Source organism: Bombina bombina, unplaced genomic scaffold, assembly GCF_027579735.1.
Source record: "Bombina bombina isolate aBomBom1 unplaced genomic scaffold, aBomBom1.pri scaffold_440, whole genome shotgun sequence".
In the NCBI taxonomy this organism is placed as follows: Eukaryota; Metazoa; Chordata; class Amphibia; order Anura; family Bombinatoridae; genus Bombina; species Bombina bombina.
In genome coordinates this window covers 276,004-296,583 of record NW_026511204.1, presented here as the reverse complement: position 1 = coordinate 296,583, position 20,580 = coordinate 276,004, and the positions used below count along the sequence as shown (strand labels likewise).

The 20,580-nt window shown below is 37.4% G+C and overlaps 1 protein-coding gene across 2 annotated transcripts in view; it reads left to right on the top strand.

Moving 5' to 3' along the window:
• Positions 1-223: 223 nt before the first annotated feature.
• Positions 224-20,580, top strand: part of LOC128643646 (gasdermin-E) — a 257,302-nt gene continuing 236,945 nt past the window's right edge. Inside the window, exon 1 of one of the 2 annotated variants that reach the window (XM_053696473.1) lies at positions 224-276. The gene's annotated coding sequence lies outside the window, so the exon portion shown is untranslated. Of the gene's footprint in view, positions 277-396; positions 493-20,580 lie in introns of those variants that run through there. The other variant, XM_053696472.1, reaches the window with a different exon arrangement.

Genomic DNA, 20,580 nt, shown 5'->3' with positions numbered 1-20,580 from the left:
TAAAACAAAGTCGACAAAAGTTACAATTAAATATACTTTATTAAAAATAAATAAATATATATACGTATATTACAGCCCCCGGCAAAAGTTCAGCATCTTGAAAAAATAAATCGAAGTTTGTTACGGCTGCCGTTTACAGCCCATTTCTGAACACTGACAGACAGACAATAAAACCAATCATAACTTAGCTCTTCAGGGCGCCTAACCACTCAGAAGCTCGAGAGATGTTAACAAGTGAGACAGAGAAAACAACAGACACCGACCGTGTGTGTAACGGTGAGTTGTGGTCTCCCGGTGTGGCTCCTTTGTAGTGCTAGTGAATGGCTGTCAAGGTAAAGGCAGGTGTAGGGTGTGCACAGGGCGGAAGTACGTGTTGTGATGTCCTTATCACATTTTGTTTACTGAACTACGTGAGATGTTACTTTAGCTGCTAGCAGTGTCTGCTGGGACTTTCCTTTATGTGTCACCCCTTATGGCTGCTCTATATATTAGGTATGTGGTGGAATGGATTGTTTACATGTAGGGTTGCAGCGATTCTCACGCAAGTATCATTGATGGTGTCAATGGGATTTGTTCGCCTGATAGTTTAGGTTTTAATTATATACAACATACTTTTATTATCTATGTAGTTATTAATCTGAGTCCATAAATACAATTTTACAAACTTCTGACTGCCTTTAGCTGCATGCATTAACATTTTGTATTTCACATGTTAAACTTAAAATACACAGTAATGCAGCTATAGTTTAGATTGTAAGTCCTAACTAAACAGGACGTTTTTTCTAATGCCTGTTTATATATATATATATATATATATATATATATATATATATATATATATGTTTTTCTTTTTTACCATGACTTAATATCATTGTGCTCCCTACTCAATAAATGATAATAATAATAATTTAAGGGATATTGGAGTGCTGCATTGATGTATCAGTTCATAGTCTGTAGGAGCACTGTATTGCAGCAAAGCATTTGAAATATGTGTGCTTTGTTGATGCATATTTTAACTTGTTTTTGCACCCTCCAGCCTGCTCACCTGTTGTACCATTTTTTTGTATCATGCAGTTTTTTTTTTCTATAAGTCTTGACTGGGGGGACATGTGGACTAGCAAGAAGCCGCACAACTTGGATAAGATTAAATATTAAGATACACCTTTCTTCTCTAACTAAAAGCAACACTAGTATGTTAAATAGATAGTAAACATCTTGTAATTACAAGCCATTCCCTGTAGCATTGCTATAGAACCGGGGTCAGCAAATTTGGCACCCCAGATGTTTTGGAACTACATTTCCCATGATGCTCAGACACACTTTAGACTGGCCGACTATAATGGGAAATGTAGTTCCGAAACATCTGGAGTGCCAAGGTTGCTGACCCCTGCTATAGAATAACAAATTAGCAAAGTCTATATATTGACACCTACATTTTTTTCTTTCATGATTTAGATAGAGCATGCAATTTTTAAACAACTTTCTAATTTACTCCTATTATCAATTTTTCTTTGTTCTCTTTGTATCTTTATTGGAAAAGGCAGGAATGTACGCTTAGGAGCCGACCCATTTTTGGTTCAGCACCTGTGTAGCGCTTGCTGATCGGTGGCTACATGTTTTACACCATCCCAGCGACACTGGGCATTGTGTAGGTTGACGTGAATCTTATGTACAGGTGCTCAGCCATGGAAATCCATTTCACAAAGCTTCTGTTGTGGTTACACACATAGCTAAAGTCCCGCATTGGGAGCAGCAACACAGCAGCTTGTGAGTAAAATATGGCTGCTGTTTGTTGGCCACATACTTTTGCTGATTCTAACTCACCAGCTGTGTACTACTCACTCGCTTTAAAAGGGCATGAAACCCAACATTTTTCTCTAGATTCAGATAGAGCGTACATTTTTAAACAACTTTCCAATTTACTTCAAACGTATTATAAAAGTTGCTTTATTGTTTTGGTATCCTTTGTCAAAGGAGAACAATGCATTACAGGGAGCTTGCTGAACTCCTCAGGTAAGCCAATGACAACAGGCATATTAGTGAAGCCATCAATCAGGAGCTAGCTCATAACAGTGCATTGCTGTTCCTAAGCCTACCTAGGTATGCTATTCAACAATGAATGCCAAGAGAATGAAGCAAATTACATAACAGAAGTAAAATTGGAAAGTTGTTTAAAATTGCATCCTCTATCTGAATCATAAAAGTTTAATTTTAAAGGGACAGTCAACACCAGAATTTTTGTTGTTTTTGTTATATAGCAATAGTAGTTAATTCACAGTTGGGCTACCTATATGGTATAGCCCCCTGATGTTTGCACACAGTCTCCAGAGATTGGTGACAAGAGTGAGGGAGGGGCCTACAGGCCTTTATAAGTTTGTTTATTTGCACATTTGGGTTGTCAGAAGAAGGGACGTTTGAGGTCCTGAAACGTCACAAATAAAATTCTTTTACACAGGTATCCAAAGTCCAGTGAGTGCTTCACTCTGTTACTTTGTTACATACTCCTTAAGAGCACCCTGGCAGCTGCAGAACGGTGGTGAGAGTGCATATACCCTTTGAACTTTTGCATATATATATATATATATATATATATATATATATATATATATATATATATATATATATATATATATATATATATATATATATATATATATATATATATATATATATATATATATATATATATATATATATATATATATATAGCAATAACTGTAACTTATGACATTTAATTTTTTTAATTTCTAAACATTAATATTTAATAGTAAAGAAAAAGGGGTACTAATGGCACTACTTAAAAATAACGGGGAACGCCTATAACTTGTAGCTTAGTTCTGCTTATTAATACTATGATCAGCAGGTACAGTTTCTTGGCTGGCAGGGGTGCTGTGTACAGAATTAACAACAAAGTGGAAAATCTGTACTAGACTGACAATATTGTACACTTGTGTAGCACCCTCATTCTTCTTAGGCTGTTAAATTAAAGAGCAATAATATAATGTTGAACAGCAGAGATATGGAAAATTAAAATATAACTTTTAATAAAGTATTTAAAATATACAATTCACACACATACAACTTAAAAACACTGAAGAGTATGTCAGGCTATGTAAATTAAGATGCTACTGATAAGGTGGAGGCACGGTTATACATTCTATATCATTCCCAACCTAGGATGTGGTTGTTAATTTATAGTTGGGTTATATATATGATGTTTAATAGTGCTTAAATGGAGTTCATTGGCATTCAGTGGTAGCAATAGTAATGTATTAGTATAGATTGATAGTAAAGCTCTTATAATACAATATAAGTTGTACAGTTTTAAATAATCATAAGGATACAATTATCGTGAGTCTACTGGTTGGATCAACAAACTTAGAGTTAGGCAATTCATTAATAAATAATGGAGTAATCTTTGTGCTATTTAACCCCTTAATGACCACAGCACTTTTCCATTTTCTGTCCGTTTGGGACCAAGGCTATTTTTACATTTTTGCGGTGTTTGTGTTTAGCTGTAATTTTCCTCTTACTCATTTACTGTACCCACACATATTATATACCGTTTTTCTCGCCAGTAAATGGACTTTCAAAATCTACAATTATTTTCATCATATCTTATAATTTGCTATAAAAAAAATACAAAATATGATGAAAAAAAACAAAAAAAAACACTTTTTCTAACTTTGACCCCAAAATCTGTTACACATCTACAACCACCAAAAAACACACATGCTAAATAGTTTCTAAATATTGTCCTGAGTTTAGAAATACCCAATGTTTACATGTTCTTTGCTTTTTTTGCAAGTTATAGGGCAATAAATACAAGTAGCGCTTTGCCATTTCCAAACCACTTTTTTTCCAAAATTAGCGCTAGTTACATTGGGACACTAATATCTTTCAGGAATCTCTGAATATCCATTGACATGTATATATTTTTTTTTTAGAAGACATCCCAAAGTATTGATCTAGGCCCATTTTGGTATATTTCATTCCACCATTTCACCGCCGAATGCGAATTTTTTCACAAACTTTAGGTTTCTCACTGAAATTATTTACAAACAACTCATGAAATTATGGCATAAATGGTTGTAAATGCTTCTCTGGGATCCCCTTTGTTCATAAATAGCAGACATATATGGCTTTGGCTTTGCTTTTTGGTAATTAGAAGGCTGCTAAATGCCACTGCGCACCATACGTGTATTATGCCCAGCAGTGAATGGGTTAATTAGGGAGCATGTAGGGAGCTTCTAGGGTTAATTTTAGCTGTAGTGTAGTAGACAACCCCAAGTATTGATCTAGGCCCATTTTGGTATATTTCATGCCATCATTTCACCGCCAAAAGCAATCAAATAAAAAAAAAATTGTTCACTTTTTCAAACTTTAGGTTTCTCACTAAAATTATTTACAAACGGCTTGTGCAATTATGGCACAAATGGTTGTAAATGCTTCTCTGGGATCCCCTTTGTTCAGAAATAGCAGACATATATGGCTTTGGCGTTGTTTTTTGGTAATTAGAAGGCCGCTAAATGCTGCTGCGCATCACGTGTATTATGGCCAGCAGTGAAGGGGTTAATTAGGTAGTTTGTAGGGAGCTTGCAGGGTTAATTTTAGCTTTAGTGTAGAGATCAGACTCCCACCTGACACATCCCACCCCCTGATCCCTCCCAAACAGCTCTCTTCCCTCCCCCACCCCACAATTGTCCCCGCCATCTTAAGTACTGGCAGAAAGTCTGCCAGTACTAAAATAAAAGGTATTTAAAAATTTTTTTTTTTTAGCATATTTACATATGCTGCTATGTAGGAGCTCCCTAACCCTCCCCCTCTGCCTTATTGGGGGCCATCTTGGGTACTGGCAGCTGTCTGCCAGTACCCGGTTTGCAAATAAAAATGTTTTTTATTATTTGTTTTTATTTATTTCTGTAGTGTAGCTTCCCCCCCACAGTCCAATATCCGACCAGCCAAACCGATCACCAAATAAAATAAAATTCCCCCCTTGATCCCCACTTCTAACTAAAAATGTTCTGTAGCGTAGTGGTTCCCACCCACTCCCTCCCCGTGCACGCGCCCACCCGGCCTCCCCGTGCACTTTCCCGCCCCCCTCCGAATCACAAAGGCCATCGATGGCCGCCACCCGTCTCCCACACCGGCTCCCACCCACCAACGAACTTAGCCGTTAATGTCCGGTGCAGAGAGGGCCACAGAGTGTCTCTCTCTGCATCGGATGGCTAAAAATGGTTATTGCAGGATGCCTCAATATCGAGGCATCACTGCAATAACCGTAAAGCAGCTGGAAGCGAGCAGGATTGCTTCCAGCTGCTTTCCACACCGAGGACGTGCAGGGTACGTCCTCAGGCGTTAACTGCCTTTTTTTTTGAGGACGTACCCTGCACGTCCTCGGTCGTTAAGGGGTTAATAAGTCATAGCTTGATATTTTGTGAGTCCTTAAAGGGACAGTATACACTCATTTTCATATAACTGCATGTAATAGACACTACTATAAAGAATAAGATGCACAGATACTGATATAAAAATCCAGTATAAAACTGTTTAAAAACTTACTTAGAAGCTCTCAGTTTAGCTCTGTTGAAAAGGTAGCTGGAAAGCCCACTGCAAGTGGAAATAAGACACTCTCCCCTCCCCCTTCTTTTGCATATGAAAAGACCCTTTACACAAACAGGAGCAAGCTGGAGAAGGTAGCTGACAGTATTCACATAAAATTTTGGGGCTTGGTTATGAGTCTGAAAATCAGAGCAATGTTATTTAAAAATAAGCAAAACTATACATTTAAAAAAACAAAAAACAAACACTTTATGGGGTATATAAATAGATCATCTACAAAACATTTATGCAAAGAAAAGATGTGTATAATGTCCTTTAAATAACCTTGATCAATTCTATTAGAACAGCTATAAAATGTATCTTTATTCAGCAACAACTTGCCATATACTGTGGTATTTCCTATTATAATTTAAAACATTCTACATTAATGTAGTTTAGGTAATCTGATGGATATACCGTAATAAAGATTATGTCTAAAGTTGAGACTTGCGCTCTTAAATATGTATCAGGTAATGTGCTTATGTACTTAGTAACAATGATATTCAATTATATTAGGCCTTTAGATACGCATCCACATCTGACTATATCCCATTGAGTCATCTAATATATCAAAAGAACATTCTGATAGAGTGTGAAGGAGGATTGGTGGAGGACTTTAGTATATATCTCCGTTTGATGATATAATACAATTTCTCGCATAATCGTTCAATTGCCTTTCCTACAAAGGTGGAATTATAAAGATATTGATTATCAATCTGAAGTCTAAGTAATCTTTTAGTGCTGTGAACAGGCTAAGTATTAGGAGCCGTATATAGCACCCTTTATGTACCTGAAGTGAGTTGACATATGAAGGCCGGATACTCTGCGGATGTGGTCACGTATCTAAAGGCCTAATATAATTGAATACCATTGTTACTAAGTACATAAGCACATTACCTGATACATATTTAAGAGCGCAAGTCTCAACTTTAGATATAATCTTTATTATATGCATCAGATTACCTAAGCTACATTAATGTAGAATGTTATTCAGTACTTGCTATTTAACAACATCTTACAAATTACCAGTACATAAATTATAATAGGAAATACCACAGTATATGGCAAGTTGTTGCTGAATAAAGATACATTTTATAGCTGTTCTAATAGAATTGATCAAGGTTATTTTTAAGGGCTCACAAAATATCAAGCTATGACTTATTAAATAGCATAAAGATTACTCCATTATTTATTAATGAATTGCCTAACTCTAAGTTGGTTGATCCAACCAGTAGACTCAAGATAATTGTATACTTATGATTATTTAAAACTGTACAACTTATATTGTATTATAAGAGCTTCACTATCAATCTATACTAATAGATAACTATTGCTACCACTGAATGCCAATGAACTCCATTTAAGCACTATTATATATATATATATATATATATATATATATATATATAAACATACAAACTCATGCACACTGTGTAATAAACCACGGAGAGATATAGTTCAATACCATTAGCTAATTTATGATCAGTATTTGAATATAACACTGTCAATCTCTTAACAGTGTAGATATAGCCGGTATATTGTCAGGACTAGAAACCACTGCGCAGGATACTCCACTTTGGTTATTCTCAGGTATTAAGCAAATGCATCAAGTAAAAACAAAACACAAGGTTTGTCACATTTCTCGTTATAGGTGTATAATCTCACTTCTTATTTCAGGTATAGGATCTTGTATCACTCTTAGTATACAGAAGTGGTGATAATATTCGAAGTCAACCTTCTCAAAAAATAAATAACGGACAAGCTTGGTTACTCACTGTTATCCGGCCTCACTCATGCAAGATGGCGGAGTTACTGTTATAAACCGTTTCACCGGACAGCGTTACCTGTGGAAAGCCTGTGACTTGTATTTCCTTCGCAGCAACCTCCAAATGCTGCAATTCTTTACCAATTTCCACCATATGTAGAAATAAAAGTCTTGTGAGAGACAGAGCATTAAATCATTGCAGTAGATTTATTCAAATAAACAAACAGGTGAACACCACTCCACACACACCTCGCGTTTCCTGCCGCTAAACGGCACTTCGTCAGGGATATTGAAAACCGGATGTCCTTTGGGTATAAACATGATTTCGGATGTAAAATTATATATAGGTAATTAAGATGAAATTCGAATTAATGTCTAAAATAATTGTTAGTATCTTAACACTGTGGGTCCAGTCATAAAATAATGTAATATTTGGAAATTGGAACAGATCAATTCTCAATTTTTCTGTATTATACTATTCAAATATTTACTATACTGTCATCATTATGAATTAAGGCAATGTCTAGTATATTAATTGTAATTAATTTTCATACCAGTAAACTTAATTATAGACTAGCCATGAACTGTAAGAATAATAATTGTATACATAGAGCGTCATATATATATATTTATATTATATGAGGCTAGGAGTTCCTCTCTATGTGAAATTATGTGTTAACTTTAGTGTGCTCAAGTTGCAACATTGTATTGAATATTTTATATCATTTTACTTTGTAACAATGTGTTTGTATAACCCCCTTGTATGAAAGGCTCTAGAGGAAGTACTATACCTTTAAATTTTGATACGAGGGATTAGCCTTTTTAAGGGAGGTTCACAGCAACTGTCAATATCCCTGACAAAGTGCCGTTTAGCGGCAGGAAACGCGTCGGATGTGGCTGTGAGGTGTGTGTGGAGTGGTGTTCACCTGTTTGTTTATTTGAATAAATCTACTGCAATGATTTAATGCTCTGTCTCTCACAAGACTTTTATTTCTACATATGGTGGAAATTTATAATATAATATATAACCCAACTATGGATTAACAACCACATCCTAGGTTGGGAATGATATAGAATTTATAGCCATGCCACCGTCTTATTAGTAGCATCTTAACTTACATAGCTTGACATACTCCTCAGTGTTTTTAAGTCGTATGTGTGTGAATTGTATATATATTTTAAATACTTTATTAATAGTTATTTTCATTTTACATATCTCCGCTGTTCAACATTATATTATTGCTCTTTAATTTAACAGCCTAAGAGGAATGAGAGTGCTACACAAGTGAACAATATTGTCAGTCTAGTACTGATTAATATTTAATACTAGTATACATACTACCCTTGGTCTAAGTAATATTAAATATAAGAATAAATTCTCCTTTTAAATCACAACTATGATATAACTATAATTTTAGAATACTTTGATTTAAAACATTAAAAATATACAGCAACCGTATACATCACCAAATAACCAGTGTGGGAACTCAGCTTCTGGAGTTTCTTGTAGGTCATATAAGAAGGTTTTATTCACTATTCGCAAGGATACAGGCCTCAAAATGGTTATCTTTCTATTCTCAAGAAAGTGTCCCAAAATGGTAGCGAAGATACTTGGCACAAAATCGGTGTGTTTCTCTCTCAGAAAGTTATGCTTCTTTGAGTCTGTCCCTTAGTCTAGTGTGTGTGGGTTCTTATTTAAGATAAACCCCTCCTTCTTTTCTTTAATAATTCCCAAAAGAATTTAATAGGCCCTCGGAGCTGAAGATATCATTGGTTATTTGGGAAATGCCTCCCTGAGCAGCCAAATACCTTTTGGTTGTAATACCATTTTTGAACTATTGGTGGCAGCAGACAACCAGAAATGCAGTCTCACCATCTATACTGCTAACAGTAAATACGGATTCTTACATATTTTTTTTTATCAAATTCCTATTTTTATACACTTATAATCTCCTAGTTTTAATAACTATATGTTCCATACATGGCCCATTTAATATAATTTAGTCTGAGTATTTTCATATTAAACATGATATTCTACTTATAATATTTTAGAAGATGCATATTGTCATCTTTCCCAGTTATTATAAATATTGTATACTTTTGGATATCATTTTAATATTCAGTGTCTAGATTTATGTTTATGACCAATATTCATAGGGCATATTGTTGGTTCATTACATGTCTGAAAAATAAAGAAACAGATGTTATTTATAAATCTACCAATGCAGCTATTATTCAATTCACTTCATATTTAATATTATACAAACAGACAATCTCATATCCATTTATTTGTACCTATTATTTGGACAGTCTGAGGCACATACTGAATATTTGAAAATTACACAATTTCATTTTATATGAAATTCTAATTTCCCCTTTTAAAAATCAAGATTTACATTCCTATATGCTTTCAATACTCACAGGGTTAAAGTGAAGGTAAAGTTTTTTTAACCAGCAATCGTTTTTATGTTCCTGTTAATACCCCAAATGCAGTCGCTAGGTTATTTTTTAATAAAAAATGATCTATGTTGTTCTATTTATAATTTTATTTTTCCTACCGTTCCTTGAATAATCTCCTCCCACGCTCCATTTCCTGGTTTATGACACTCTGTTTCGCATACTCGTGCACATTGAGCACGGATTAACAGTGATCTTTGCGCAGGCGTTGATCCGGTCTGTTTAGCTCTACTGCGCATGCGAAAAAACTTGGCAACATAGTATTGAATGAGTTGCGCGATTCATTCAATACTATATCTGACAACAAAGATAATTTTGCAATCGCGCATGCGCGAAACGAGGACGCGCTCGCTTGCAAATTGAGGAGGAGAAATTGTCACGCATGCGCATGTAAACCGCAATGTTTATGACGAAATTTGACGGCCGCCTAACGGCCAGAAAATCAATTGGATCTCTCAAGCACATGATAGTAATTTAGAAAAAAAATAAAAATTACGGGTTGTTTTTCGGAAAGCCGATTAGATGAGAAAAAGATTAGATATCACAGGTAATTTATGTTTTATAAAAAAATGATGAATGAAAGTTACATTTATTTGCCATCATATCTCTAATTATTTATAATAAGGCGTTTGACTTTACCTTCACTTTAAGATGTTTCTCTGTTTTCTCTTGCTATTTTCCATTGAGACGTTACATCTAAGCTTCATGTATTTGAACTCGGTATGGGACAATTTAACACCTAGCATATATTTGGGCTTCAAAGGATTACTTCAGACTGAGTGACTACCGTTCACAGGGGGTCTATAACTATATTACACATCTTGGGCAGGAAATCCATATATAGGTGTTCAAACTTGAGTGTCATGCTAAGATTTTACAGATGTGAGTTCCTTTGTTCTCAGATGTTCTGTAATCAGGAAAAAGGGGGGTTGGTCTGTTGTGGTTATAACCCACACAAATCATGCCAAGGGAGACATTAGCTGACATAAAATATCAAAATTTATTTGATACATATGTAGTTTATTTAATGCTGTTCACAGGTACCCTGACAAGTAGGTGTTTTAAAACAAGACGAAGCTCAAAACAACTGTTTTGAAATTCAAACATTCTACAAACTATAAATAACTGAAGACACCTGTGGGATCTTAAAGTTATGGTAAATCCTTGGAATTTTAAAACGCTAGGATTTACCAGTGTTATAAATAAGGGGACTTTCAGTCATGAAGTATAACAATCTTCATGCTGAAAGTTCCTTTATTTGCAGCAAGTTTATGCCAAGCTGAGCACCTCTGGCCGACCATGGCAAAACGCTATTTTCCCAATTATGTGATATTTCCACCTCATACGACATAATGGCGATCGGCTACCACAGCTATTGGCTAAGAGGTGGAAAGCGTTTTACCGTGGGCAGCCGGATGTGCTCAGCTAGGCATAAACTTGCAGGAAAATAAAAGTACTTTCAGCATGACTTTTATTTATTTTTTTATTTATTTTTTTTATACTTCATGAATGAAAGTCTCCTTTATTTATAGCGTTGGTAAATCCTCGCATTTCTCTAAAAAGCAGAAATGTAAGCCGGGACCGCTACACAAAGCTACAGACAATGACCAGAAAAAAAAATGCCGGTACCGGTGTCCCAGTGAGGGGGAAGGAGGGAGGAGAGGCAATGAGGGGTATAATACATAAAAAAAAACATTGGGGGAAGGCGATTTGGGAGGGGGTAGGTTATTGAGGGGGGTTAGCTACACTACAGAAAAAAAGTTTTTTTTTTTTTTTTTTTGTTAACCCTTTTAGTGCTAAGCACTTTCCCACGTGGGTACTTAGCTGTTCGAAGGTTTTTTTTTCTTTTTTCCAGATCCCTAAGACATACACTGTTGGAAAGGTTAGGCGATTACCTTTCCAACGTTGGGTCTTGGGGGTCTGTAGCTGCTTAGATGTCTGAGATACAGGCTTCTAAGCAGCGTGCCCCCTTTTCCTATACTTAACATTGTTAAGTTTAAATAAAGTTGAGCGGTGACGTCATCACGTCATTGCGCGTGACGTCACTGTGCATAACATGAAGCCTTGGAGATGCCTGTCACTATGTAGGCCCGATCGCGGGTGGGAGCCCCCAGATCTCCCTCAAGGTGGGAGAGTGCTAGCGACGGCTCTGAGCCGTCGTTGGCACCTGAGTGGGAAACTCTGCAACAGCTCAGAGCCGTTGTTGGCACTCAAGGGGTTAAATGCCTAATTTGCAGCAAACTGGGTACTGGCAGACAGCTGCCACTACCTAAGATGGCGGCAAATAGGTAGAGGGGGAAAGGGTTAGAGAGCTGTTTAGGGGGGATCAGGGAGGTTGGGAGGTAAGGGGGGATACTACCCTGCAGAAAATATATAATATAAATAAATAAAAAAAACCAAAAACCCATTTATTTTTTTTTAAATTAATTTTTATTCGGTTTTAGAATGAAAGGTAACATTTGGGGACACGCAGGACCCCTGATCTAACATACACAAACAAAAGGATTGGACACGCAGGTCCGGTTGCAATAGCTGTTCAAACATTGATATATCGTAGATAAATTGCAGGGAAAGGTAACACTTGGGGACACACATGACCCCTGTTCAAACATACACAAACAAAAGGATCGGACACGCAGGTCCGATTGCAATAGCTGTTCAAACATTAATATATCATAAGTAAATTGCAGGGATTTGTGGTGAAAATAATTCACCAATGTGGAACCCTAGTGTGGGCTCTAGAAATAAGGGGGGAGGGGTGATACCTATAAATTAGATTGAATTCCAGAGACAAGTAAGATGCACATTGTGTCTAGTACATACTTTACCCTGCACTTATTGTGCCTAACACCCACTGCACCTGGCCCTCATTACACCTAGCACATGCCGTACCCAGCACACATTCACTGTACTTCACTCATTGTATTTAGCATAAACCATACCCAGCGCACACAGTTCCCAGCACACAATATACCTAGCACACACTGTACTTAACCCACATTGTACCCAGCATACCTTGTACCTAGCACACATCATACCTAGCACACATTGTACCCAACACACATAGTACCTAGAACCTACTGTACCTAGCTCACACTATACCCAGCACCCACCTTGCCTAGCACACGCAGTACCTAGCACACAGTGAACCTAGCACTCATTGTAGCCAGCACTTATTGCATCTAATGCGCACTGTACCCAGCACACACTGTACCCAGCACACATTGTACCCAGCACACATTGTACCTAGTACCCGCTGTACTTTGTTCAAACTGTACCTAGCTCACGCCGTACCCGGCACCCCCCTTACCTGGCACATGCAGCACCTAGCACACACTGTACCTAGCACACACTGTACCTAGCACACACTGTACCTAGCATGCAATTCCTAGTACCTGTTGAACCTAGTACGCAATTCCTAGTACCCGTTGTACCTAGCTCACACTGTATCTAGCACCCGCCGTACCTGGCACCCCCCTTGCCTGGCACATGCAGTACCCGGCGCACAGAGTACCCGGCGCACACTGTACCTAGCACACACTGTACCAACCCATTTATTTTTATACTGGCAGATTTTCTGCCAGTACTTAAGATGGGGTGACCTTTGGGGGTAAGGGAGGGAAGAGATCTGTTTTAGAGGGGTCAGGGAGGGATCAGAGGGTGGGATGTGTCAGGTGGGATGCTGATCTTTACACTAAAGCTAAAATTAACCCTACAAGCTACCTAATTAACCCTTTCACTGCTGGGCATAATACAAGTGAGGTGCTCAGCAGCATTTAGCGGCCTTCTAATTACCAAAAAAGCAATGCCAAAGCCATATATGTCTGCTATTTCTGAACAAAGGGGATCACAGAGAAGCATTTACAACCATTTGTGTCATAATTGCACAAGCTATTTGTAAATAATTTCAGTGAGAAACCTAAAATTGTGAAAAGTTAAAAAAAAATAAAAAATTATTTGATCGCATTTGGCAGTGAAATGGTGGCATGAAATATACAAAATGGGCCTAGATCAATACTTTGGGTTGTCTACTACACTACACTAAAGCTAAAATTAACCCTACAATTAAAATTATATATATATATATATATATATATATATATATATATATATATATATATATATATATGCTATATTTCTGTTTAAATGTAGTGATGACAAAAAATGCTAAAAATGCTCTGGTCTTTTGGGGAAGTTTTTGTCTGAAATGCCTGGTCCTTAAGGGGTTAATTACATGGGGCGCCAACTTCCCACAGCTGTTGTGGTTAAAATGGCGAACTTTTGAAAACGGCGAACAATGACGTTACATCAGCTGTTTCACAAATTTTGGCCATAATGCGCATGCGTGCCATCGCTCATGGAAAGCTGTTTCTTCGGCTCCTCAGCAATATTCGGAACTCCGCCCCCCACTGCAACTACTCCCATTACTACTACTACTACTCTAAAGCTGAGTCTCCGTGCTCGTGCATGAGAAACGGCCTCCGCCACTCGGCTATCGCCACCGCTTCTTCTGCTGATATAATTCAGCTTTTCACAGGCTCCCTTCAATGTCATGGTGTTTAATACATCTCCATAGCCGAGTGGCTTGGTGAGGGGGCCTGTTTCTCATGCACGAGCACGGAGACTCAGCTTTAGAGTAGTAGTAGTAATGGGAGTAGTTTCAGTGGGGGGCGGAGTTCCGAATATTTCTGAGGAGCCGAAGAAACCGCTTTCCATGAGCGCACCATTTCTGATACAAAATCCCACGCATGCGCTCTAGAAAGGGTCCTGGAATTTCACAGCTCTAAATATTGTAGCAATGACGTATGTGATGACGCTGGCACGCATGCGCATTACGGCCAAAATTTGTGAAACAGCTGAAGTAATGTCACAGGAAGTGACATGGTTCGCTGTTTTCAAAAGTTCGCCATCTTACCAGAACACCCCCTAGTACATAATCAAATAGTTGTAGCTTGTTTCCAAAAATTCTCTCCTACAAATAACCAATATTAATAATAATAATAATAGAATATATGAAACTTATTTTGGGAGCCAACATTCTTCAACTCTGTGTAAAAAAAATGTTTTGGGGGCATAAGAAGGACAAACTAAAAGTAACATTGTTTATAATTCCATGTTTTGTTTGGTTGCTGAGGTAAAAGTATTTGTTTTTTTCATGTGTATAGTATTACGAAACTTTCATGATTCAGATAGAGCATGTAGTTTTTTTTTTTTTTTTTTTACAAATTTTATTTATTTCCAATAATGAGTACAGTTACACAATGTAGATACCTCTCCACCTCGCAGGGTGGTAAAGTGAGTTATTAAAACAGAGGGGTACATCAGTAGGGATATTTCGGACATTTGGTAGCGTTTATACAACTCTGAACTTTGTTATAAATGAAAATTAATATGATTTATGCACTCACCATTGGTTTTTTTTTGTAACTATAACTAAAAATTAACAAAACTAAACTAAACTAAACACCTATGTAACCAAAAATAAACTAAACTTAAATTTAAATAATGCAATTTAATTTATTGTGTGGGGTAGAATGGTATTATGCACCAGGTTAGAAAAAGGATGTGTTGGGTCTTCAAGAGTTTATGGACCTGTCTATATTTAGAATGACAGGCATAATATACTAGTTGGGTACAAGAACTCAGCGAGAAGAGGGGATGAAGGCAAGCATACAGGAGTGAGCATAAAGTACAAGGAGGTTATTTCACTTAAGTACTGAGTAATAATGATTCAGTTTACTTTCAACAGTAAAGTGAAGTATGTATAAGGGTTATTGTGTAGTTACCCCCTCAAAGGGGCGGATAGTAAAATCCCCACATTGTTTATAAATATCGCAAGAACTACATTAATTTAATGGATTAGCTGAAAAAATAAAATAAATAAAACACACATAGAAAAAAAAAAACCCCCTAAAAAACTCCTATGCTATTTGTAATAAACAAAACAGAACAATAACAGCATCAGGGTGAATAATGCAAGAAACTGTGCCTTCCCTTTCTCTAAATATATGTTATGTAGTATGTTACCGGTGAAACTAATACATTGAGTCAGTGTTGTTGTAGAATGAAATTAGGTAAACCCAGCAGTGGGGTAGGTGGAATCTATATTCACACTGCACATTGAAGCTATGTTGTGGATACTAGAAGGGGGCCTATAATTCAAAAGACTGGACAAGTTTTGTGCAGATATCCATATCATATGTAATGTTCTAAATCAGATTAATAAAGTATAGCAGCGTGTTTGTGTATATAAAATAAGGTGAGATATTCTTATGTGTGAAAAGTGAATTGCAATGTGCAAAGTGACATCTGCAATAGCATCAAGAGAGAACTAACAGTTTGTTGTTATGTGGTATTTAGTTAGAAGATAGTGCAGGCATACATTTATCAAAACTCCAGGCAACATGTCACTAAAAAATGCTAGTGCCGTCCTTCTATAGCCGTGCCCTGTGAAGCTCCTAAACATGAGGGGGGTGAGCAGGATTTTTAACTGTTGCAAAGGGCAAGACACCTTCCGACTCCCACACCAAGAAGATAGACAGTATAAAAACAAAGTGACTAGGTATAATCTGCTCAAAGTACAGTGGGATACTAGCGTTGCCGCCATCTACCAAAGAGATTTATTAAGAATTACGGCTGTCTTGGCTAGGAAATCTCCCCACCTGTCCGTATATAATTGCTTCAAAGATTTATAGCAGTTAGGCTCCCATTATCTGCGGACATCTGAATTAACCCAGCTTTAAAGGGAGTATTATGGGAGCTGTGGTGTCTACATCAGCGTGAGAGAAATGTGTAGTCCAAGTGTGCGTGGTAGTATTTAATACCTATTGCGGCTTAACCCCTTCTGTGCCTACAGTGATGTATGTATGTGTGCGGGAGAAATTGGATATATGAGTTTACAAAAGGAAAGGTTTCCTATACTATTAACATTCATGTAAAAACAAATATGTGTTGGTTCTTAAAGGAAGTATACGTAGTGAACTGAGAGTGCGGAGCATTGACCTAGGCTGAAACAAATGTGTGTAATGCAGAGGTAGTAAGACATAAATAAAAACATTATACCAGAAGAAAACAAATAGCCAACTGGGCTACAACTAAGAAAAATTTTAGGAAATCTATAACATGACAGTCAGTAGAACGATTAAAGTGTGGTGGGTTTATATACCAGCCAAAGAGCAGGGGTGATCCCTTATATTTAAGGATAGACTGGGAATAGATAAATAACAACTTAAATAAACTAAAAGATTACTATCAGCAGAGCCTAGCAGCCGTTTTTAGTTTAATTAGGGGATGGCAGTTTTTCAATAAATATATATTTTTTTTAGACTCAGATCTGCCATCCAGAGCAATGATCAGTGTTTACAACCAATGGCTTCAGTTAGTCATTGCGGCTTAGATGTAGATAGATAACGGGGAAACACAAAAGAAAAGCAACATCAATTATAACCATAACATATATAGCATCACACAGGCTTACAGTGTACCATTAGAGGCTCTCCCATTTTATGACAGACATAAGCAGTAATTAATTTACCACGCCGTAAAAGACAGGCACACTAGGAGAGAACTGCGCATATAACTTAGCTAACTTCTATGCAGATTATGAGCTCCAGAGCGTTTGACATGGTTGTGAATAAGCATGTATGCTGTGTAAGCCCAATCCATTATAGACATGTCAGTAACATAAAATTGGTCAGAGAAGGAAAAAAGATGCTCATGTTAGCAGGTTGTCGATCAGCTGAATGCAGTCTCCCCTACAATGAAGAATACATATATGCAGGGTCTAAGCCGTGACACAGTTCAGTATTAAAGATGTACATCTGGCCGATACAATAAAATTTGCTTGCATCTCCCTTGACGCTCGAATCATTCACACATTCGTTAGTTGCATTAGTTAGTTGCATGTGCTGCAATACCCAAGAAGGGATACATTAGTCTTGGGTAGTTTTCTCCAGCAGCGTAGTTTCATCCCACTCCAACTTTCGGTGGGTGCCGTCTGTCTTTTAATCTAGGGCAGAAGCGTCGCCCGATTGCAGCCCTAAGACATAGTGGGGAGCCAAGTATAGGACCGTAGGGCTGAGAAGGGTCAGCAGCAAAACTTGTATTACTCGCAGTTATGGTGATCAGCATTTTGTCTTTGACAGCTGTGATGATTTCATTTCCCCCGATGCCTACTGTGAAACAACGATCTAACAAAGTCGGGGTTACAGGAAACAGGCAGTCATTAACACAGTCTGACATCGCGGGAAGCCGACGCCATTTTACAGGGGCGCGTAAGGAATTGTCAGCCCTAGTGTGAGCCAGTAATTCTTGCAATGTGGATTCCAGCTTCTCTAGGGCTGGGAGAAATACATTTTTTAAAGCAGTTAGCACGGCTTTGTTTCTGAAATCTGTTTCAGTGGGGAAGGTATCTGTTCTTGTTGCCATCTCCATCTATATTTGTGCAGCGTGTAGTAGTTAATACCTCTCTCTCCGTCTCTCCTCTTATAATCCACTTTCTCTGACTTCACGGGGGCCAGATGATAACAATTCTGATCCCATAAGGTTCCCGAACAACTTGCTTGCTAAGGGAGATTAGGATGGCTTAAGAAATGTCCACTTTCAAATAAAATTCTGAGACAATCTGCAGAGCTTCACAATCCTGTGGCCATCTAGGGTCGCCGCCCACCCGGAAGTCGAGCATGTCGTTTTTAATCAACTTTCTAATTTAATTATTTTACCTAATTTGCTTCGTTCTCTTGGCAACCATTGTTGAAAAGCATATCTAGCTAGGAGCTAGCTACTGATTGGTGGCTGCACATTCATGTCTCTTGTGATCGGTTAGCCAATCTATTCAGCTAGTTCCCAGTAGTGCATTGCTGCTTCTTCAAGAAAGGATTCTAAGAAAATTAAGCAAAATTGATAATAGAAATAAATTGGAAAGTTGTTTACATATGTATGCTCTATCTGAAACATGAAAGAAAATGTTTGTGTTTAATGTCCCTTTCATACTCTTCTAAAGAACTGTTTGTGTATAAGTGAAGCCAGATTTGACTTGAAATTCTGGAAACATCTGGAAGAGCTTCTGAGCTAAATAAATACCCATTCTAAATATGATGCACTGTGTCCATATTAAAATCCAAGGGACAAAGTCCTTGGCGGTCTAAGAAGTCCCATTCCTTGTCGGAATTAGTCCATTAACATAAATGTAAAACTTCTTAAAGGGACAGTCTAGTCAAAATTAAATTTTCATGATTCCAATAGGGCATGTACTGTGATTGTAAACAACTTCAAATTTGCTTTGCTCTCTTGGTATTCATTGTGGAAAACTAAATCTAGATTGGCTCATATGCTAATTACTAAGCCCTTGAGCTGCCTCTTATCTCCGTGCATTTTTCACAGTTAGACACTGCTAGTTCACGTGTGTCATATAGATAACTCCCCGGGAGTGAGCACAATGTTATTTATGCGTCAGCACTGATTGGCTAAAATGCATGCCTGTCAAAAGAACTGAGATAAGGGGGCAGTTTGCAGAGACTTAGAAACAAAGTAATCACAGAGGTAAAAAGTATGTTAATATAATAGTGTTGGTTATGGAAAACGGGAATGGGCATTAAAGGGATTATCTATCTTTCTTTCCTAAAATATGGTGAGTCCACGGTTTGAGTAATTACTGTTGGGAATATCTCTCCTGGCCAGCAGGAGGAGGCAAAGAGCACCACAGTTAAACGGTTAAGTATCACTCCCTTACCCACAACCCCCAGTCATTCTCTTTGCCCTCGGTGTATGGAGGAGGTAAAGTTTAGGTGTCAGAAGAAAATTTTTGATTTCATCTACAAGCAAGTTTTGGGGTATAGCCATATTCCATGTCATTCCTTGCAGTCAGGTAGTGGTGGCTTTAAAGCAGTTAGGAACTTGTAAAGAGGTACTTGCTTCATTTTCCTAACAATTGCTGCCCTAGTTTAGAAAGCCAGAGTTGGCTACTCTGTTCTTTCTTTTTCAAAGGTCTCTGTGAAGAACTGTGTCTTCTCATACCTTGTAACTGTCTTCATGCCGGACAGCGGAGCAGGTAAGTGCTTTTTCTTCCAGTGGGGGAGACCATGCACTTAACAAATTAAAAGACACTGCTTTTTTATCCTCTTGTATGGGTTACACTGGGGCATGAAGCAGGCACTGTAGCATGTGTGAGACTAACATTTAAACTCTTTTAAAAAGAAAGGGTAAAATGTTTTTATTAGCCTTTATCTTCTGATTCATATTTACTTGATAAAACAATACAAGTTTAAACTCAAAGTAAGGCTGAATTTTCTATTTCAGCAGTTTATTAATTTCCCCTTTTGCTTTAAATAAATCGATGCAACATTTTAAACTGTCAGGTTTTTAAAAAACGGTTATTTCTGGTACTCGTGTACCAGGAAGTAGTGCCTCTCTGTGTCGCAGCAGGAATTTTGAGCTCAGTAGTTGAGCAGTCAGTTGAGCTCAGTATAACGTTTCGGAAGAAAAAAGTTGTTGTTCTCCATTTCTGGGTGAACCGGTCTTAATTGGTAGCAGTGTGGGATTGCCTGAGGGGTATTTTAGAAGTTTATTAAATGTTTTTTCTTAACTTTTCTCACATAATTTTAGCTGGGGATCGATCCAAATTTGGGATAAAATTTAAAGTGAATTTTTTCCTTGGCTTATTTTAATAATTTAATATTTAAACCTTTGAATCTTATATGTACAAGTTTATTTAATGTTTCACAACATGTCTGATATTAAGCGATACCCTGCTCTCTATA